We start from the raw sequence: 18,899 nt of genomic DNA on the forward strand, positions 1-18,899 counted from the left end.
TTGTTACTCAGAAGACAAATCAACCTGGATGAGTAGCTCAGGGAAAGTCACAGACACCTGCTGCTCAGTATAGGTCAGTAGTCAAATGCAGTACCCGGCAGACTCATTTGATCGCACTTTCTTCCCATTGCTAGCTGAGTTAACTATGGCACTTAATCACTTTAAATCTCCCTTTTCTTGTTTGTGAAATAGGGGTAATAACAGTAGCTCTCATTTACAGTTGTTTTGGGTTTTATATGTATATTTTCTGGTGTTGGGGAACGAACCCAGGGTCTTGTGCACATTAGGGAAGTGCTCTACCACTGAGCTGTAGCCTCAGCCCAGTTGTTTTGAATTTTGCATCATATGAGTTAGTGTCTCTGAGAAGCCTTCCCTAACAATTCTAAATGCCCTTGTTCTTTTTCCTTATTGCACACTATATTTTCTTTCACAGCACTTATCTCAATTCATATGTATATATTCATCCATGTATTTATAGGTTAATTTGTTTAATATTTGCCTATCCTACTGTACTGCTAAATTGATGAGTAGAAGGACGATTTTTATTTTGTTCGTCCCTTCACACCTGCACTGAGCAAAATATCTGCCCCATCAGAGTTACTTAATAATTATTTCTGAGGGATTCCAAGATGGCAGCTAAAGGGAGGAAGCAGAAAGCGAGCCTCCTATAGTGAAATCTTCGAGAGATGCCAGAGACACACTTTGCAGGCATAATCACTGAGAAGAGGCATAACTTTGACCCCTCCACACCTCCAGCTGGCTCAGAGAATCTCCACTTAACGTTAAACGGAGAAACAAGGAGGGCCCCCGGGCCGCCAGTCCGCCACACGCGGACCAGCTGAGCTTCGTGGTACCGCAGTACTCCCACAGACAAGCCTGGGCCAGAGCAGCATAGCCCCCTGGACAGACTGACCTCCACCCGGGGAAAAAAGAGAAACTGAGTAATAAGCAATAAGAGCAATAAAGACACGTGGGGAAGAGGGTGGGGCGCCCTGAGTGCTGAAGATTGGGGGAAGGGAACCCTTCCTAGGACTGTACATAAACAAGCCGGGTGGGCCAGAGAGGCTCTGGCGGGAGCCGGGGCGGGGCGTGCACCCAGCAACCAGGAGCGGGAAAGCTGGTGAGAGTGATGGAGGGAGGAAAACTCCACAGGAGAGGAGGGAAGACTCACTTCCCACGTGAACTGTAAACAAACATGGTGGCTGGCAGGAGCAGCAGTACCACCCAGTAATCAGGAGCAGGAAAGCTTGTGAAAGTGGCAGTGAGAGGAAAACTTCACAGGAGAGGGGGGAAGACCCACCTCCCACATGAACTGTAAATAAACATACAGGCCTGACAACGCGGGTGCAGTGTCACCTTTCCCAGTGCTTGGAAAGGGGAAAGCCTGTAGCAGAGGCTCCCGCACAGGAGAACTCTGAACAAACAAAGCCAGCAGGGCCAGGTGAGTGCTAACCTCACCCCAGAGATCTGCATGAACAATGCCTCCAGCAACAGCAGGCTGACAGCAGTGGGCAGGCAAGCCACAGCTGCAGATACCATTCTCAGAACTGTCTCCAGACTCTTTTTTTCTTTTTCTACCTACCATTGATGAGAGAACAACCGAATTACACCTGCAAGTGGAAAAACTTACTGAAACTGTATTGTATTTGAACTTGGGACACTTGGTGAGTTTTTTTTTTTTTTGTGCGTGTGTGTAGTTTTGTTCTACTTTATGCATCCCCTTTGATGAGACAACTACAGAACAACATCTGAGGCACCATCTCCAGGATTGGAGACTGAGACAGACACCCAAATTATTAAGATGGAAACTTCATTGCATTTGAACTTGGAGGTTTTCTGGTGTTTTTTTTTTTTAATTTACTATTTTCCATTTTATTTTAATTCATTTTTATATACAGATATTTCTTTCATTTACTTATTTCTTATTTTTATTCTTATCTTTTTTTTTATTTTTGATTTTCAATCCTCTCTCTGTCTCTCTAATGTCTGTTCAGCTTACTGTCAATTAGTACACTAATGCTCCCTGTTTATACCTTTGAAACTTTCTTATCTGAAACCTTGTTCTGCTTTCTCCCTCTTGTCTGTGTATTTGTTTTCCCCTTTTCTTTAATTTCTTGCTTTCCATCTCAGCTCACTCTTCCATTCTCAATATTACCATTGTTATTATTACAAGCTAGAAAATAATTAATTACACACACTACAGGGACAGTAACAACACCAAAGACAATGATGGGAAGACAGAAAAAACAGGGAAACCAGTTTCCCCACAGCAAAAAATTGGTACAGGAACCAGAAGGGAATGAAGAAAACAGAAACTCAGATTGAGACTTCAACAAAATGAAGATAAACTATGCCAAAGGACCCAATGAAGCCCACAAGAATAATTTAAAAGAAGACATACTACAAGTACTCAATGAGAATTTTATAGAGATGATACTGGATAGGGTCAACCAAAATGTACAGGAGACACTCAAGAAATTCCAAGACAACAAAAATAGAGAATTTGAAAAAGCAAAAGAAGAAATAAGTGAAACCATAGAAGCACTGTATAAACTCCAAAGTGAAACAGAGAACACGATTAATAAATGGATAAATGAACTCAGGACAAAAATAGACAACATTAAAGAGGAAACCACCCAGGATATGGAAAACCTCAGAAAAAAGAACGAAACAGAACTGCAAAACAAAACGGAAGGCCAATTCAGGAGAATAGAACAAACAGAAGACAGAATCTCAGAACTTGAAGATGAAATGGTGATTAAAGGAAAAACCGAAGAACTATTAATTAAACAACTCAAGACCTGTGAAAAGAAAATGCAAGAACTCACCGACTCCATTAAAAGACCAAATTTGAGAATCATGGGCATCGAAGAAGGAGAAGAGGTGCAAGCGAAGGGAATGTGTAAACTATTCAAGAAAATAATAACGGAAAATTTCCCAAATCTAGAGAAAGATATTCCCATACAGATGCAAGAGGCCTCCAGGACACCAAACAGACCAGATCAAAATAGAACTACTCCATAACATATCATCATTAAAACAACAAGTTCAGAAACTAAAGAAAGAATATTGAAGGCTGTAAGAGAGAAAAAACAAGTAACATACAAAGGTAAACCCATCAAAATCACAGCAGACTTCTCAACAGAAACATTAAAAGCAAGAAGAGCGTGGGGTGAGATCTTCTGGGCACTGAATGAAAATAACTTCAACCCCAGGACACTCTACCCAGCAAAACTATCATTCAAAATAGATGGAGCAATAAAAGTCTTCCATGATAAGCAGAAACTAAAACAATATGTGACTACAAAGCCACCACTACAAAAGATTCTTCAAGGGATTCTGCACACAGAAAGTGAAACCCAACTTAACCATGAAAAGACAGGCAGCACCAAACCACAGGAAAAGAAAAAGCAAGACAGTAGAGAGTGACCTCAACTTAGGTACACACAATCAAACCTTCAAACAACTAAGACAACTAAATGACTGGAATCACCACATACCTATCAGGACTAACACTTAATGTTCACGGACTTAATTCCCCCATCAAAAGGCACTGCTTGACGAAATGGATTAAAAAGGAAGATCCAACAATTTGTTGCTTACAGGAGACCCATCTCACCGACAGAAATAAGCATATGCTTAGGATGAAAGGCTGGAAGAAGATTTACCAAGCCAATGGCCCCTGAAAACAGGCAGGAGTAGCAATACTTATCTCTGACAAAGTAGACTTCAAACCTACATTGATCAAACGAGATAAAGAAGGACATTCTATACTAATAAAAGGGGAAATAGACCAAAAGGAAATAATAATTATCAACCTGTATGCACCCAATGTCAACACACCCAATTTCATCAAACATACCCTGAAAGACCTAAAGGCATATATAAATGCCAACACAGTGGTTGTGGGAGACTTTAACACCCCATTATCATCAATAGATAGGTCATCCAAACAAAAACTCAATAAAGAAATCCAAGATCTAAAATATGCAATAGATCAAATGGACCTAGTTGATGTCTACAGAACATTTCATCCAACCTCTACACAATATACATTCTTCTCAGCAGCCCATGGAACCTTCTCCAAAATAGATCATATCCTAGGACACCAAGCAAGCCTCAGCAAATATAAGAAAATAGAAATTATACCATGCATACTATCTGATCACAATGCAGTAAAAGTAGAACTCAACAACAAAAGTAAAGACAAAAAACATGCAAACAGCTGGAAAATAAATAACTCATTACTTAATGAAGAATGGATCATCGATGAAATAAAAGAGGAAATTAAAAAGTTCCTGGGGAACACAGCTAAGGCATTCCTGAGAGGAAAGTTTATAGCCATGAGTGCATATATTAAAAAGACTGAAAGATCCCAAATCAATGACCTAATGATACATCTCAAACTCCTAGAAAAACAAGAACAAGCAAATCCCAAAACAAATAGAAGGAGAGAAATAATAAAAATAAGAGCTGAAATCAACAAAATAGAAACCAAAAAAACCATACAAAGAATTAATGAAACAAAAAGTTGGTTCTTTGAAAAAATAAACAAGATCGATAGACCCCTGGCAAACCTGACTAAAATGAGGAGAGAAAAAACCCAAATTAGTAGAATCAGGAATGCAAAAGGGGAGATAACAACAAACACCATGGAAGTCCAGGAAATCATCAGAGACTACTTTGAGAACCTATATTCAAATAAATTTGAAAATTTTAAAGAAATGGACAGATTTCTAGATACATATGATCATCCATAACTGAACCAAGAGGAAATTAATCACCTGAATAGATATATAACACAAAATGAAATTGAAGCAGCAATCAAGAGTCTCCCCAAAAAGAAAAGTCCAGGACCTGATGGATTCTCTGCTGAATTCTATCAAACCTTTAAAGAAAAACTGATACCAACCCTCCTTAAACTTTACCACGAAATAGAAAGGGAAGGAAAACTGCCAAACACATTTTATGAAGCCAGTATTACACTTATCCCAAAACCAGGCAAAGACATCTCCAAAAAGGAGAACTATAGGCCAATCTCCTTAATGAACATTGATGCAAAAAATCATCAATAAAATAATGGCAAACAGAATTCAACAACACATCAGAAAGATCATCCACCATGACCAAGTAGGCTTCATCCCAGGGATGCAGGGGTGGTTCAACATATGAAAATCAATAAATGTAATAAACCACATTAACAGAAGCAAAGACAAAAACCACTTGATCATCTAATAGATGCAGAAAAAGCCTTTGATAAGATCCAACACCATTTCATGATAAAAGCTCTAGGAATGCTAGGAATAGAAGGAAAGTACCTCAACGTTATAAAAGCTATATATGACAAACCTACAGCCAGCATTATATTTAATGGAGAAAAACTGAAACCATTCCCTCTAAAATCAGGAACCAGACAAGGATGCCCACTATCTCCACTCCTATTCAACATAGTACTGGAATTCCTAGCCAGAGCAATTAGGCAAGAAGAAGGAATAAAAGGAATACAAATAGGCAAAGAAACTGTCAAAATATCCCTATTTGCAGACGACATGATCCTATACCTTAAAGACCCAAAAAACTCTACTCAGAAACTTCTAGACATCATCAATAGCTATAGCAAGGTAGCAGGATATAAAATCAACATAGAAAAATCATTAGCATTTCTATACACTAACAATGAGCAAACTGAAAAAGAATGTATGAAAACAATTCCATTTACAATAGCCTCAAAAAAAATCAAATACCTAGGTGTAAACCTAACAAAAGATGTGAATGACCTCTACAAGGAAAACTATACACTTCTGAAGAAAGAGATTGAGGAAGACTATAGAAAGTGGAGAGATCTCCCATGCTCATGGATTGGTAGAATCAACATAGTAAAAATATCGATACTCCCAAAAGTAATCTACATGTTTAATGCAATTCCCATCAAAATTCCAATGACATTCATTAAAAAGATTGAAAAATCCACTGTTAAATTTATATGGAAGCACAAGAGGCCACGAATAGCCAAGGCAATACTCAGTGAAAAGAACAATGCAGGAGGTATCACAATACCTGACTTCAAACTATATTACAAAGCAATAACAATAAAAACAGCATGGTACTGGCACAAAAACAGACATGAAGACCAGTGGAACAGAATAGAGGACCCAGATATGAAGCCACACGACTATAACCAACTTGTCTTTGACAAAGGAGCTAAAAATATATGATGGAGAAATAGCAGCCTCTTCAACAAAAACTGCTGGGAAAATTGGTTAGCAGTCTGCAAAAAACTGAAACTAGATCCATGTATATCACCCTATACCAAGATTAACTCAAAATGGATCAAGGATCTTGATATCAGACCCCAAACTCTTAAGTTGATACAGGAAAGAGTAGGAAATACTCTGGAGTTAGTAGGTATAGGTAAGAACTTTCTCAACGAAACCCCAGCAGCATAGGAACTAAGAGATAGCATAGATAAATGGGACCTCATAAAGCTAAAAGGCTTCTGTTCATCAAAAGAAATGGTCTCTAAACTGAAGAGAACACCCAGAGAGTGGGAGAATATATTTGTCAACTATACATCAGACAAAGGACTGATAACCAGAATATATAGGGAACTTAAAAAACTAAATTCTCCCAAAACTAACGAGCCAATAAAGAAATGGGCAAGTGAACTAAACAGAACTTTCTCAAAAGAAGAAATTCAAATGGCCAGAAAACACATGTGAAAAATGCTCACCATCTCTAGCCATAAAGGAAATGCAAATTAAAACCACACTAAGATTCCACCTCACCCCTGTTAGAATAGCCATAATTAGCAACACTACCAACAACAGGTGTTGGCGAGGATGCGGGAAAAAGGAACCCTCATACACTGTTGGTGGGAATGTAAACTAGTACAACCACTCTGGAAAAAAATTTAGAGGCTACTTAAAAAGCTGGACATCGATCTACGATTTGATCCAGCAATACCACTCTTGGGGATATACCCAAAAGACTGTTACTCCAGAGGCACCTGCACATCCACGTTTATTGCGGCACTATTCACAATAGCCAAGTTATGGAAACAACCAAGATGCCCCACCACTGACGAATGGCTTAAGAAAATGTGGTATCTATACACAATGGAATTTTATGCAGCCATGAAGAAGAACGAAATGTTATCATTCACTGGTAAATGGATGGAATTGGAGAACATCATTCTGAGTGAAGTTAGCCTGGCCCAAAAGACCAAAAATCGTATGTTCTCCCTCATATGTGGACATTAGATCAAGGGCAAACACAACAATGGGATTGGACTTTGAGCACATGATCAAAGTGAGAGCACACAAGGGAGGGGTGAGGATAGGTAAGACACCTAAAAAACTAGCTAGCATTTGTTGCCCTTAATGCAGAGAAACTAAAGCAGATACCTTAAAGCAACTGAGGCCAATAGGAAAAGGGGACCAGGAACTAGAGAAAAGGTTAGATCAAAAAGAATTAACCTAGAAGGTAACACCCACGCACAGGAAATCAATGTGAGTCAATGCCCTGTATAGCTATCCTTATCTCAACCAGCAAAACCCCTTGTTCCTTCCTAAAGATTGCTTATACTCTCTCTTCAACAAAATTAGAAATAAGGGTAAAATAGTTTCTGCTGGGTATTGGGGGTGGGGGAGAGGGAGGGGGCGGGGTGGGTGGTAAGGGAGGGGGTGGGGGCAAGGGGGAGAAATGACCCAAGCCTTGTATGCACGTATGCATAATAAAAGAAAAAAAAAAGAACAAAGACAGTCAAAAAAAAAGATCTCTGTTATAAACTGCTTAGGCTTTTTACACATAAATATGTAAACATCTTGAGAACGATTCTTATTATAGCGTCAATGTAAAAATTATTACTCTGTTCTGCTTCTACTTTTTAAGAAAACAGGTTATTTAAATCACGTCTCACTAAGATGCAGGCATTCAGGGGTTAACACTCTGGCTTAGACCAGAGGGGGAAAAAAAGAAGAAGAGAAGAGGGACCACATCCAGCAACAAAAATCTCGGAATTTGGGTAAAGAAATGACCTTCACATATTTCATTCTGCCATAATTATATTCTGGAATTTATTTCTCTCTTGTAATACAGGGGTCTACTAACAAATGGGCTTTATATAAATTGTTTTTATACAAAAAAAAAATTATTATTATTTGTAGCATGAACAAATAAAATGTTCAGCACCAACATAAATACCAAAAAGTAAAGGTCATTTCTTTTCTAACCTGCTTGACATAAGTTGGCTTTGCCCTCCTTCCTCAGAGGATTCTTGGTCAATTTAAGCACTGTAAATCCCAGGAGGGTTCAGGGTCAGGCTTACTTTATTTCATTGCTCGTTCATTTACATGGAGTCTCTTCGGCTGGATTTTCTCTTCCTGATGCTTTCTTATCATTGGGCAAAGCCAGGCTTCAGGTCTCTTGGAGTGCAGTCTACCTTATGGAGGAAGGCTGGCTCTTGAATAGCCCCAACACCAATCCATTTTTCCTGGATCTTCCATTTCTCTTATGTACTGAAGGCTGTGTGCCCTAAAGTGCTTCTGACTTATTCACTTCTCAGTGAACTATTCCTTTTGGGAAAAACATCTACACTGAAACATGTTCAATGCAATTGATATATACCTCAAGTTAGACAAGACACTTAGTTTTTTTTTAAATTTTTAACCCCACTCCCCATATGTAATGCAAGCATGTGTAACAAATCTGGCAGCCCAGATTCCAGTTCACATATTCTAAGTATTATTAGATACAATCAAATTATACAAGAAAGGGGCATGGCCAGTGTGCTAGAGGATATTGTGACAGCATTGACCAGCATCAGCTTGTTCTAACCAAAGTCCCAGAGGCAAAAGGTCCTTTTATTTTTGTATTTATGTTTATGGGTATTTTTTATTTTGGTTTTTGAGACAGGGACTTGCTATGTAGTTCAGACTGGCCCAGGCTTGCCTCAAACTTACCATCCTCCTGTCTCAGTGTCCAGAGTGCTACGGTTATAGATGTGTGCCACCAATCTCTGTTAAAAATATCCCTTTATAGTGTTAGTAACTCCTGTGGTATGAATAAATGTCTCATTTGTATTTGTTTTGCCCTAGTGTCTCAGTGTCATATTAATATCAGTATCTCTTCCACTCTTTGCATAGGCCAGCATCTGATTTTAGGTATAAGGAAATAAGTCAATGGAAATGACTCTAAATTTCCCGCCGCACACCTGACATTTCCCATGTGTCATTTCTTTGCCTGTTACATTCATCTGAATCAGAACAGACTTTGAAAATGCTAATTCACTGTGTTGTCTACATTTAATGATCTAGTTTATAAAATCTTCTAGGGGAAGATAAGCGGGGTTGACTGGCATATAGCTGTTATGCATAGCAAGAATAGACTTATTAATAATCTTTTTCATGTTATGAGCTCACACTTGTAACATTTTATTTCTTCCAAACTTCTCACATATAAAATTCCACATTTTTATAGCTCTAAAATGGAAGATAAGAAGGGTTTCTGAATATCAACCTCAGTGTCTGCCTGGAGAGTTAGTCCCTTAATGGGCCTCTGAAAGTGACAAGGCCCTGAGTGAAATATGAAGCAGACAACCATATCATTATTTTTGCACTTATTTTTCAAATTTCTCTACAAGGACATCTTTGTTTGGAGCACACGTTTCAGGTACATTATTTTTTTAGCCTCTCAGCTATAGAATGAATTCCCAGGCTCTGAATAATGAGTAGCTGTGTGGTTTGTCAGATAATATCACTTTAGAAACTATGATCTCTATGTGACAATATGGAGCTTCTACTTGTATTCCTGACAGTCGTTTCTTTTTGGAATTATTTTAATGGGAAAGAAAAGCTATGTAGGCAAGGGGAATGGCAAAACCAGATGCATATCTATGTGAAGATAGGATCAGGCAGCAAATGCCCCAAAATCTTATTGCAAAATTGATTACAGGGCCCAGGCCACAGCATGGCTTCACAGGTGGACTAGACCATGGAAGGTGCCAACCAGGCACCCTTGACTTTATTCCCCACACTTGTCTTTCTTAAATATTTTATTACTTCCCTTATATTATCCTTCTCCTCAAAAACTTTCAAAAAGCCTCATAGTGGCGACGTTTTAAGATTCAAGCCTTATCCCAAACAACCAAAAATGTCATTTTTTTCTTCTTTCTTTATACAAAATCTGAGAATGAGAGGGTGAAACAGGTCCTGTCTGGGGGGGGGGAGTTGATACCAGTGGGAGGGGTAGAAGGTGAGGAAATTGTGAAATAGGGTGAATGTGGTGCAAATACTGGGTACACATGTATGTAAATGGAAAAATGATATCTGTTGAAACTATGCCAGGAATGGGGGAGGGGGATAAAGGAGAATGATGAAGGGGGTGAATTCAAGTACCATATATTTGATATATTGTAAGAACTTTTATAAATGCCACAATGCACCCCCACCCAACACAATAAAAAAGACTTAAGCCTTGATATATTTAATATTTCATTTTTAATCTTCATGGTAATACTACAGGGGACTGATTGTGACACCCATTTTATTTATTCAAGTGATATGACATTAATTAATCGTGGTCTTGTTAGTATCTAAGTCATACCAAATCCACACGTGTTTTCAATACCTTCCAGTGGCTTCCTATCTCACTTAGATTAAAACTCATCACTTCTTAGACTTCATCTCTTACTTTCCCTGTGTTTTGGTGATGGCTTCCCTGCCATCTGTCCTCCACAATACTTCAAAACTCCTGTCCTGATTTTATTTAATCCTTAGTACCTATCACTCTCTAATATACAAGCTATTTTAGTGATTAGCCTTATTTATTGTCTCTCCTCCTTCATTAGAATCTAGCAAGCAACATGAGAACAGGGATTTTTATCTTTTTGTCCACTACTGTATCTCCAGAATACAGTATATTCTGTATATTTACTAAGTTAATAAATTATTATTATTTTACATTGCAAAATTATGAAATATATCATATACATGAAAAGATTATATAATGATAGTTTATTGATTATTCCACAATGTGTACCTGTTTCAAAACATTACATCCTATCCCAGAAATGTATATACTTATTGTTAATTAAAATGAAACAAAACTATAAAAGGAATACTAACAAAATGAACAGAGGATGTACATTAAATGTCCTTAATGTGCTCCTTTGCGGCATCTACCTTCATCTCCCTAGAAAATTAGCTTATCTGAATTTTGTTTAAACCACTCTTATTTTTTCTTACAGTTATCATAACTATGTATATCTAAACAATATAGTATACACTATTGTATGGTGTTGCCTGTGATATAAATGGACTAATACATGTACATTCTTCTGTTAACTTTTCTTTTTATCCAATATGTTTCAGAGTGCTAATCCTGGTGTAGTGCATACCTACAGAGCTTTTATTTACTCAGATACATAGCATCTCATTGTGTAAATCAACCAGAATTTTTCTTTTTCTTTCTTTCTTTCTTTTTGATGGTACTGAACTCAGGGTGTCATGGCAGGCACTCTACCACTTGAGCCACACCTCTAGCACAATCAACCATAATTTTTAAATTCATTGTTATTGTTGATAAGCATTTGAGTTGTTTCCATTTTCCTTCTATTTTAAGGAGTACAACTATGAACATTCTTTCCAGTGTCTCTTAGAAAATGTGCCATGACTAGCATCGAGTGAGCAGCTATTTCCCACATGACCCTGTGCCTTTGGTCACAGCTGAATGATCCAGGGGTGGACACCTGACCCAAGCTAGGGCAATCAAATTTTTTTTCTAGAAATTTTATCATATAAACTGAGGCTCAAGGGTATAATTTTCTTGGGGAAGGTATGTCAAGCCATATGGAAGTAGCTAAGTGTTCAGAAAAGAATGAAGCAGAGGTGTTGAAAGAAACCTATGTAATGTGTGTGTGTGTGTGTGTGTGTATGTGTGTGTGTGTGTGTGCATGTGAGAGAGAGAGAGAGAGAGAGAGATGGGAGGCAGGGAAAGAAACAAAGGACAGAGGAGACATGAGAAACAGACTTTCCAGTAGGTGTCTGGTTCCATAAGACTTGGTTATGTCTTCTGTACTTGGACTTTATAGGATTCATCCATAACCTACTTTGTAAACTAGCTTGAATGGGCTTCTTTGATCTCTTCTAAGGTTCAATTGCCATGCCTCATTATATTGTCTAGGGTAAGCTAAGTTACATGGCTATAATAAACAACTTCAAAATCTTAGTAACTTAAAACACACAGGCTTATTTCTCATTCATAGTACATGTACATTCTTTATAGTCTAAAGTCTTTTCTTCTTCACTCTGGCACTAAAGCTTAGACATTGCTGGTTATTCTAACTTAAGGAAGAGAATTGTAGCAAAGCATGAAGTGGCTGTAATGCTTCTACTGGAAAATGACACATCTGCTCACATTTTATGGGCCAAAGCATCTAACTTCAAGTGGGCAGAGAAGTGCAATCTTCCCATATGCCAAGAGGGAGACAGAGTTTAAACACTTGAGATCAGAACTAACAACTACCGTACTCAAGTAGGATAGTAAGGAAAATTAAATGAGGTAATGGATAACAGCAGGTCTTAAGTAACTTGAAAATGGCATTTGGATGTGAGAGATGACTTTAATTACATGGTACAAGTCTGCTATAAACTATCATATGTCTGGAGTCCATTATACCTATCAAATTTCAAAAATCAATTTGAAGCAGGAAGTTATGTAGGTGCAATGGGCTGCATAATTTTTTTTTGTTCCTGATTTTCTTCTTGAGGTAAAAAGCATACCTAGGCCAGAATAACCGAAATTATTTTCTAGTCACACAACTCCATGCTGTAAAAGAACTAGAAATTCTTTTGACAAAATAATGCAGAGTGAAATCGTTAAGAGCAATTTGACCTCTTCAGTGTAAAATATCTGATTGTTGTTAGATAGTCCACCCCAAAGGCAGACAAAGGTAACAGTGCCTTTTACTAATACACCAAGCAATTCATCAGGTGTTCAAGGACTAGAATGTCTGGTAGCCCTTTCCATAGGGTCAGCAGAAGAACTGGAGGATCTAAATGGCCACATGAGAAATGAAACAGAGTGGTTTTAAAAGGAAGAGGCTTTCCTCCAGTAGAAAGGGTTTGTTAATGGAGTAAGCTGAAAGAATCAAATGAAGATCTCATGTCTATTATGAAACTTGGCATGAGATGAATTATAAAGGGAGAGTCTTTTTTCAGGTACTTCAAGTTATTTGAAATATATAGTTAAATTTAGAGTAAGAAGTATTTTATTGCATTCTTCTTGACTGAGGAATTTGTTTATTATCTAACAATAAGGCAAATTGGTTAAGATCTTCCTCTACCTCCCTTTATTCTTAAGAATTAACTCTGTTGTAAAATGTATTTCGGATTTTTATTTTTCCAGATAAAAACATGAAGAAAATTCATTATGATCTAATTACAAGTTACTATCATCATCATTTCAGAGAAGAACTCATGGTATTATGAAAAAAGTAGGAAACACACAATACTAGACTTATGAAAAAATTGTCTTTTTCTCTCCCATAAAGACAGCACAAAACACAGAGCTCTTCTCTCTCTCGCTCGCTCTTGCTCTCTCTCTCTCTCTCTCTCTCTCTCTCTCTCTCTCTCTCTCAACAGGGTCTTGCTATGTAGCCCAGGCTGTCCTGGAATTCATGATCCTCCTGCCTCTGCCTCCCAAGTGCTGGGATTACAGTGTGCACCACCATACCCTGCACAAAGTGCTCTTAACAATTCATATTAATTTGGGGAAAATGTGACTCTGGAAAGTTGAAAACTGGAGATGGATATTGTTCACCATTACATGTGCAATGATTCTAAAGAGTTGGCTTCACAAGTATCAAGAGATAGTAGCATTTTATGAATGTTACTTTAACTTGAATAATATTAGACAATGCTCTAATTCTTCTCAGTTGGTTATGTAAGCCTCAACCATAAAAAGAATGTGGTATTTCAAATGAAGAAAATAAACCTCTTAGATCCAATGGGCATTGCTGTTACAGACACAGCTAGTTACCTACTCATCAACTATTTTCTACTTCTTCCTTATAGAGCTCAGATTGTGTTTGAGTTGGCAATGTTACTCATAACACTGAAATACTTAGCTTTCCTAGCATTTCTTTCAGCAGATATGGTTATGTGAAGCAGTTTTGGAGAATAAGATGTAAGAAAAGTTGTAACTCCTCTTTTAAAGTGGAATTATATTCAAGGTCAGATGATAAGCAAAGACCTAATCTATTGGATCCATGAACCAGTGATCATTTCTCTTCTCCCAAAACTGTACTCTGGGTATTTAACCTGAAAGATAAGAACTGATCCCTACCTCCTAGGTGCAGATGAAGGTAATAAATTCAAACCTGGGTACAGTAGAAATTCTTGTGAGAATTAAGTATATAAAATATTATAGAGGTGATAGTTCCCATCTTATCTCCCTTTAATTCAATCTGCCCTTTTCATAAATGGAGTGGATACTGGATTAAATCAAGCTTAATCCACAGCTGCAGTGCTAAATATGATATGTTTATTAGTGAACATTAATATGATCACATGATATGTGAGCATGATTTGGAAAATTATTTTATATAACAATCAATCCAAGAAGATCAAAAACAGTTCTGAATGATGAACAACATAAATTTACAATTTCTCCTGTAACTATATGCAATCTCTGGCCCTTTGTTATAAAGTAGTCTGAAGAAATCTAAGTGATCTATACATTCTGCAGAATATCACACTGATGTTCTACTCCAGTGACTTCAGGCTAATTGGGACACATCACCAAGAGATTGTTAGCATGCTGACACATGCATGTGTGGTAAGACACACGCATTCCTTCCCAATAGGTGGAAGATAAATATTAAAAGATTCAGTCTGTCAGATCAATATAGTTTTCAGGGATCCAGATATCAGAAGTATCCTCAGACCTTCTCACAGAAGAAAAATGCAAATTGTTACATTTACTCTCCCACCACAAAGAAGCAAGCACTGTGCCTAATGGGTCTCTTTAAGTTCAACAGGGAGCATGTGTTACATCTGGCATACTGCTCCTGCCTATACACAAGGTTTGAGAAGCTAATCTACCAGAATGAGTGAGGAAAGAGAAGGAAAGTGCATGCATCCTCACTGCTTGTGCCAAATGACTTCAGACCCTATAGTTCTGAAGATATCAGCATGGGAAATCATGCTATGTGAAGCTTGCAGAATGGTTTAATGTGAGATCAGAATATGATCCCATGAAATTCTAGAGCAAGGTTTTGATATATGTAATAGAATAGAGAATTAAAAGTCCTTGGGGTATAAAAAACCCTTTTGGTATAAGAGTTAGAGAGCTAGAGTACCTCCATGTGACCATGCATGCATCGAGAATTTCCAGTTATGAGTTAGATTTTGTCAGGTTCATCAACTGCAATGTCCTGTGGGCTCAGAAATAACTCATTATAGGGAAATATGCTACATCTGAAATCAAGAGGATGCAAGACCAGAGGGTACCAGTAAGCTACATATGAACCAGTAGCTGTGATCTAAACATCATTTACCACATTTGCACCATCATCCCTCCCTCATCCAGGCTCATGGCCATATTGGGGGTCCCATATGATCAGCAAATGCTATAGTTTTAAACAATTCCAAGCTGGTGGATGCAACACAGTCTCATTCTGGGGTGACCAAGAAAGATAATAGTGATGAAGAGTTCTTCCAATGAGCAGTTTCAGGCAATGTACCAGGCTGTCAATCTCTTATGGAACAAATTGTCAGAGGTTATATTACGGTTTGGATCTTTAAGGTCCCCCCAAAGTTCATGTGTTGTAGGCTTGATTCCCAGATGATGGTGTTATTGGATGGTGGTAAGAGCTTTAGGTGATGGAGCCTACTTGTAGGGAGTAGGTCATTGGGAGAATACCCTTAAGGTGTGCATTGGGACTCTGACCCCTTTCTCCCTCAATCCCAATATTTCTCTCTCTCTCTCTCTCTCTCTCTCTCTTTATCTCTCTCTCTTTCTCTCTCCCTCCCTCCCTCCTTCCTACCATGAAGTGTGCAGCTTTGCTCCACCACATATTCCTCACCGTGATGTTCTGCTTAACCCAGGCATAGAAACAGTGGAACCAAATGACCATCAACTGAAACCTCTGAAATTGTAATCCAAAATAAACCTTTCTTCCTTTAAGCTGACATATGTCAGGTATTTCATCACAGTAACAAAACACTGACTGTGCAGTTTCTGACTATATATACAGACTCAGGAGCAGTGGCAAATGACTTATCTGGTTGGTATGGGTCTGAAAAGTAAAAGATTTAAAGGTCTGAGAGAAAGAACTCTAGAGTAGAGCCATGTAGACAGACATATTTGACTGGGTACAGCATGTGTTTCATATTTCAACACTCACCAGAGGGTATCTACTGTGGGAGAGGCACTAAACAACAAAATAAACTAAAAGACTTACTCAGTTGACAGTTGACATTAACTAGCTTTGACATTAACCAGTTATGTACCTATCATAACTGGTATGATAGGTACATGGAGGCAAAAACTGAACCTACACGTGGACCCAACAGCATGAGTTCTCATCCACCAAAGCTGATCTAGTTTCTACTGGTGTTGAATGTCCAACTGGCTACCAACAGAGGCCAAGACTGAGTTCTTCATATGGAAACATTCCTTGAATATACAAATTGGCCATAAGAGTGGCAATTGGTCCTGTTCATCCTATGAGGGCAGTTGTTTGTTCTGAGGAATAAATACATATTGCAGGCATGGGTTTACCTTTCTTGCTTGTAGAGACTCATGCAGTACCACAATCTGAGGATTTATAAAGGTATACATCAAAATGGGATACCACATAGTGTATCATCATATAAAGGAACCCAATTTCCAAGAAAGAGTATAGGGGTAAGCCCAGAACCATGAGTTCCGTTGGCTGTTTTATATATTGTACCACTCAAAAATAGCCAGCTCGATTATCAGTAAGGTCTGCTGAAGACATAGCTAAAGTGCCAGCTTAAAGGCAATACTCTGTGAAGATAGGGTTCCCTTTTCTAGGATGTGGCAAATAAATTAAATCAGACTTTAGCCTGGTGTTATGATGCAATAGGATGAATATATGATCTAAGAATGAATGGTTAAAATCAGTTGTAGTCCCACTTACTCTTACTTCCTATTACCCAATGTGTGACTTTGTGCTTCCTGTCCCTGGAACTGAGGGCTCAACAGAGGTAGAGTAGTGGTCCTCGTCACCAAAGAAACCACACTTTTATCAAGGGAAACAGCAAGGATAACATTGAATACAAGCTACAACTGCCACTAGAGTATTTGAGACTGACTGTATCCTTAGACAACAAGGGAAAAAAAGAGTCACTATCTTGGATGGAATCACTGACTAATTAGAAGGAAGAGACAGGGGTGTTGTTACAAAAACACTTCTAGAACCCAGGCGATCTACTTGGGCATCTTTTAGTCCCTTCCTTGTACCATTTTAACTCTGAATAGACAAGTACAACAAACTGCTCAACCTGAACAAAGTGTGGAACAGGGACTCTTAAGTCAGGGATGAGGGCTAAGATTGCACCACAAGGAACCAACCAAGATGAGAAGATATCGTAGCTAAAGATGATAGTGGAGGAAAAAGGAAGAGTGTAGCAATTCCAGGACTAACAACAGTGCAAGTGCTTCATTAACTTCCATTTTTCCAGTTTCTCTTTCATGAAAGGTTAGGGGAAATTCTCTTGACTCCTAAAGTGGGACCTAGTGACAAAAGGAGTAGATGGTGGTGAGCACAATCATGCTCAGCCTCAATCTCTTCAAGGAGGGCCTCATTGCCCAGCCATAAGGAGTGCATAAATAGACTGCCTTCACCTGACAATGCCTTCTGGAGCTGAATCACCACATTCGTGATCATTCATATCTTTGGTGGCTATAGTTTCATAGCAAGGTGAAACCACATGGATTCTGGTCATGGCTCACAACTCACTAGATGTGTGACTGTAGAAAGACTACTAAAATTCTGCACTAAGTTTCCTCATCTGTAAAATAGCTGTTCTAATAGTAATTACTTTAACAGCTGGAGGCCATGAATGATGTACTCATTCATTTCCTTATTCATTCAAATCTAATTGAGTTGCTACTCTGTGCAGGCACTGTCTTAGATGCTGAGAGAATGAGTAAATGAATGAAAAGAAATATAAGAACCTGTCTTTCAACATGTTCATGTTCTAGAGAATAATATCAACATACAACTAGATACTGACAGTACTACAAGATAAGTACAATAATGGGTGTCAGCACAAGATGATTTAGAATCCTAGATAAAGAGCATTACTTTCAGATTGGTTGTTTTGAAGGGTGGTTTGCATAAGTAATAGGTATCTTTAATTTTATAAAGAGAAATAGAAATTTATTTGATGGTGAAAGGGATCAATTGAGCGTCCCAGATACGTGGAAGAATGTATATGGAGTTATAAAGACATTACATTGAGAGGAGGAATAATAAGGAGCATCAAGGTGTTCAACAAGAGGAAGGATGATAGATGAGGCAAAAGATAGAAGCAAGAGCCATATAATCTAGAATCATGTTATCCAGATTAGGGACTATTTCTTGAAGCACTATGGAAATATTGAGGAGTTTTTAGTAGGAGATTGATCAGATTTGTCTTTATATCAGTAGTCCTCAAAGTATGGTTCAACAAGTGACAGCAAAAGTGTTATCTGGGAGCTGTTAGAAGTGCAAATTCTCAGGTCCTACCCCAGACCCATTAACTCAGGATCTCTAGGAGTGGGGCTCAGCAATTTGTGTTTTAGCAGGCCCTCCAGAAAATTCTGATGTATTCTAAACTTTGAGAATCATATGTAGGACTCTGGTTGTGATAGAAAAAAAAATGGGTTGG

The sequence above is a fragment of the Castor canadensis genome, chromosome X (assembly GCF_047511655.1).
Source record: "Castor canadensis chromosome X, mCasCan1.hap1v2, whole genome shotgun sequence".
NCBI classification, from domain to species: Eukaryota; Metazoa; Chordata; class Mammalia; order Rodentia; family Castoridae; genus Castor; species Castor canadensis.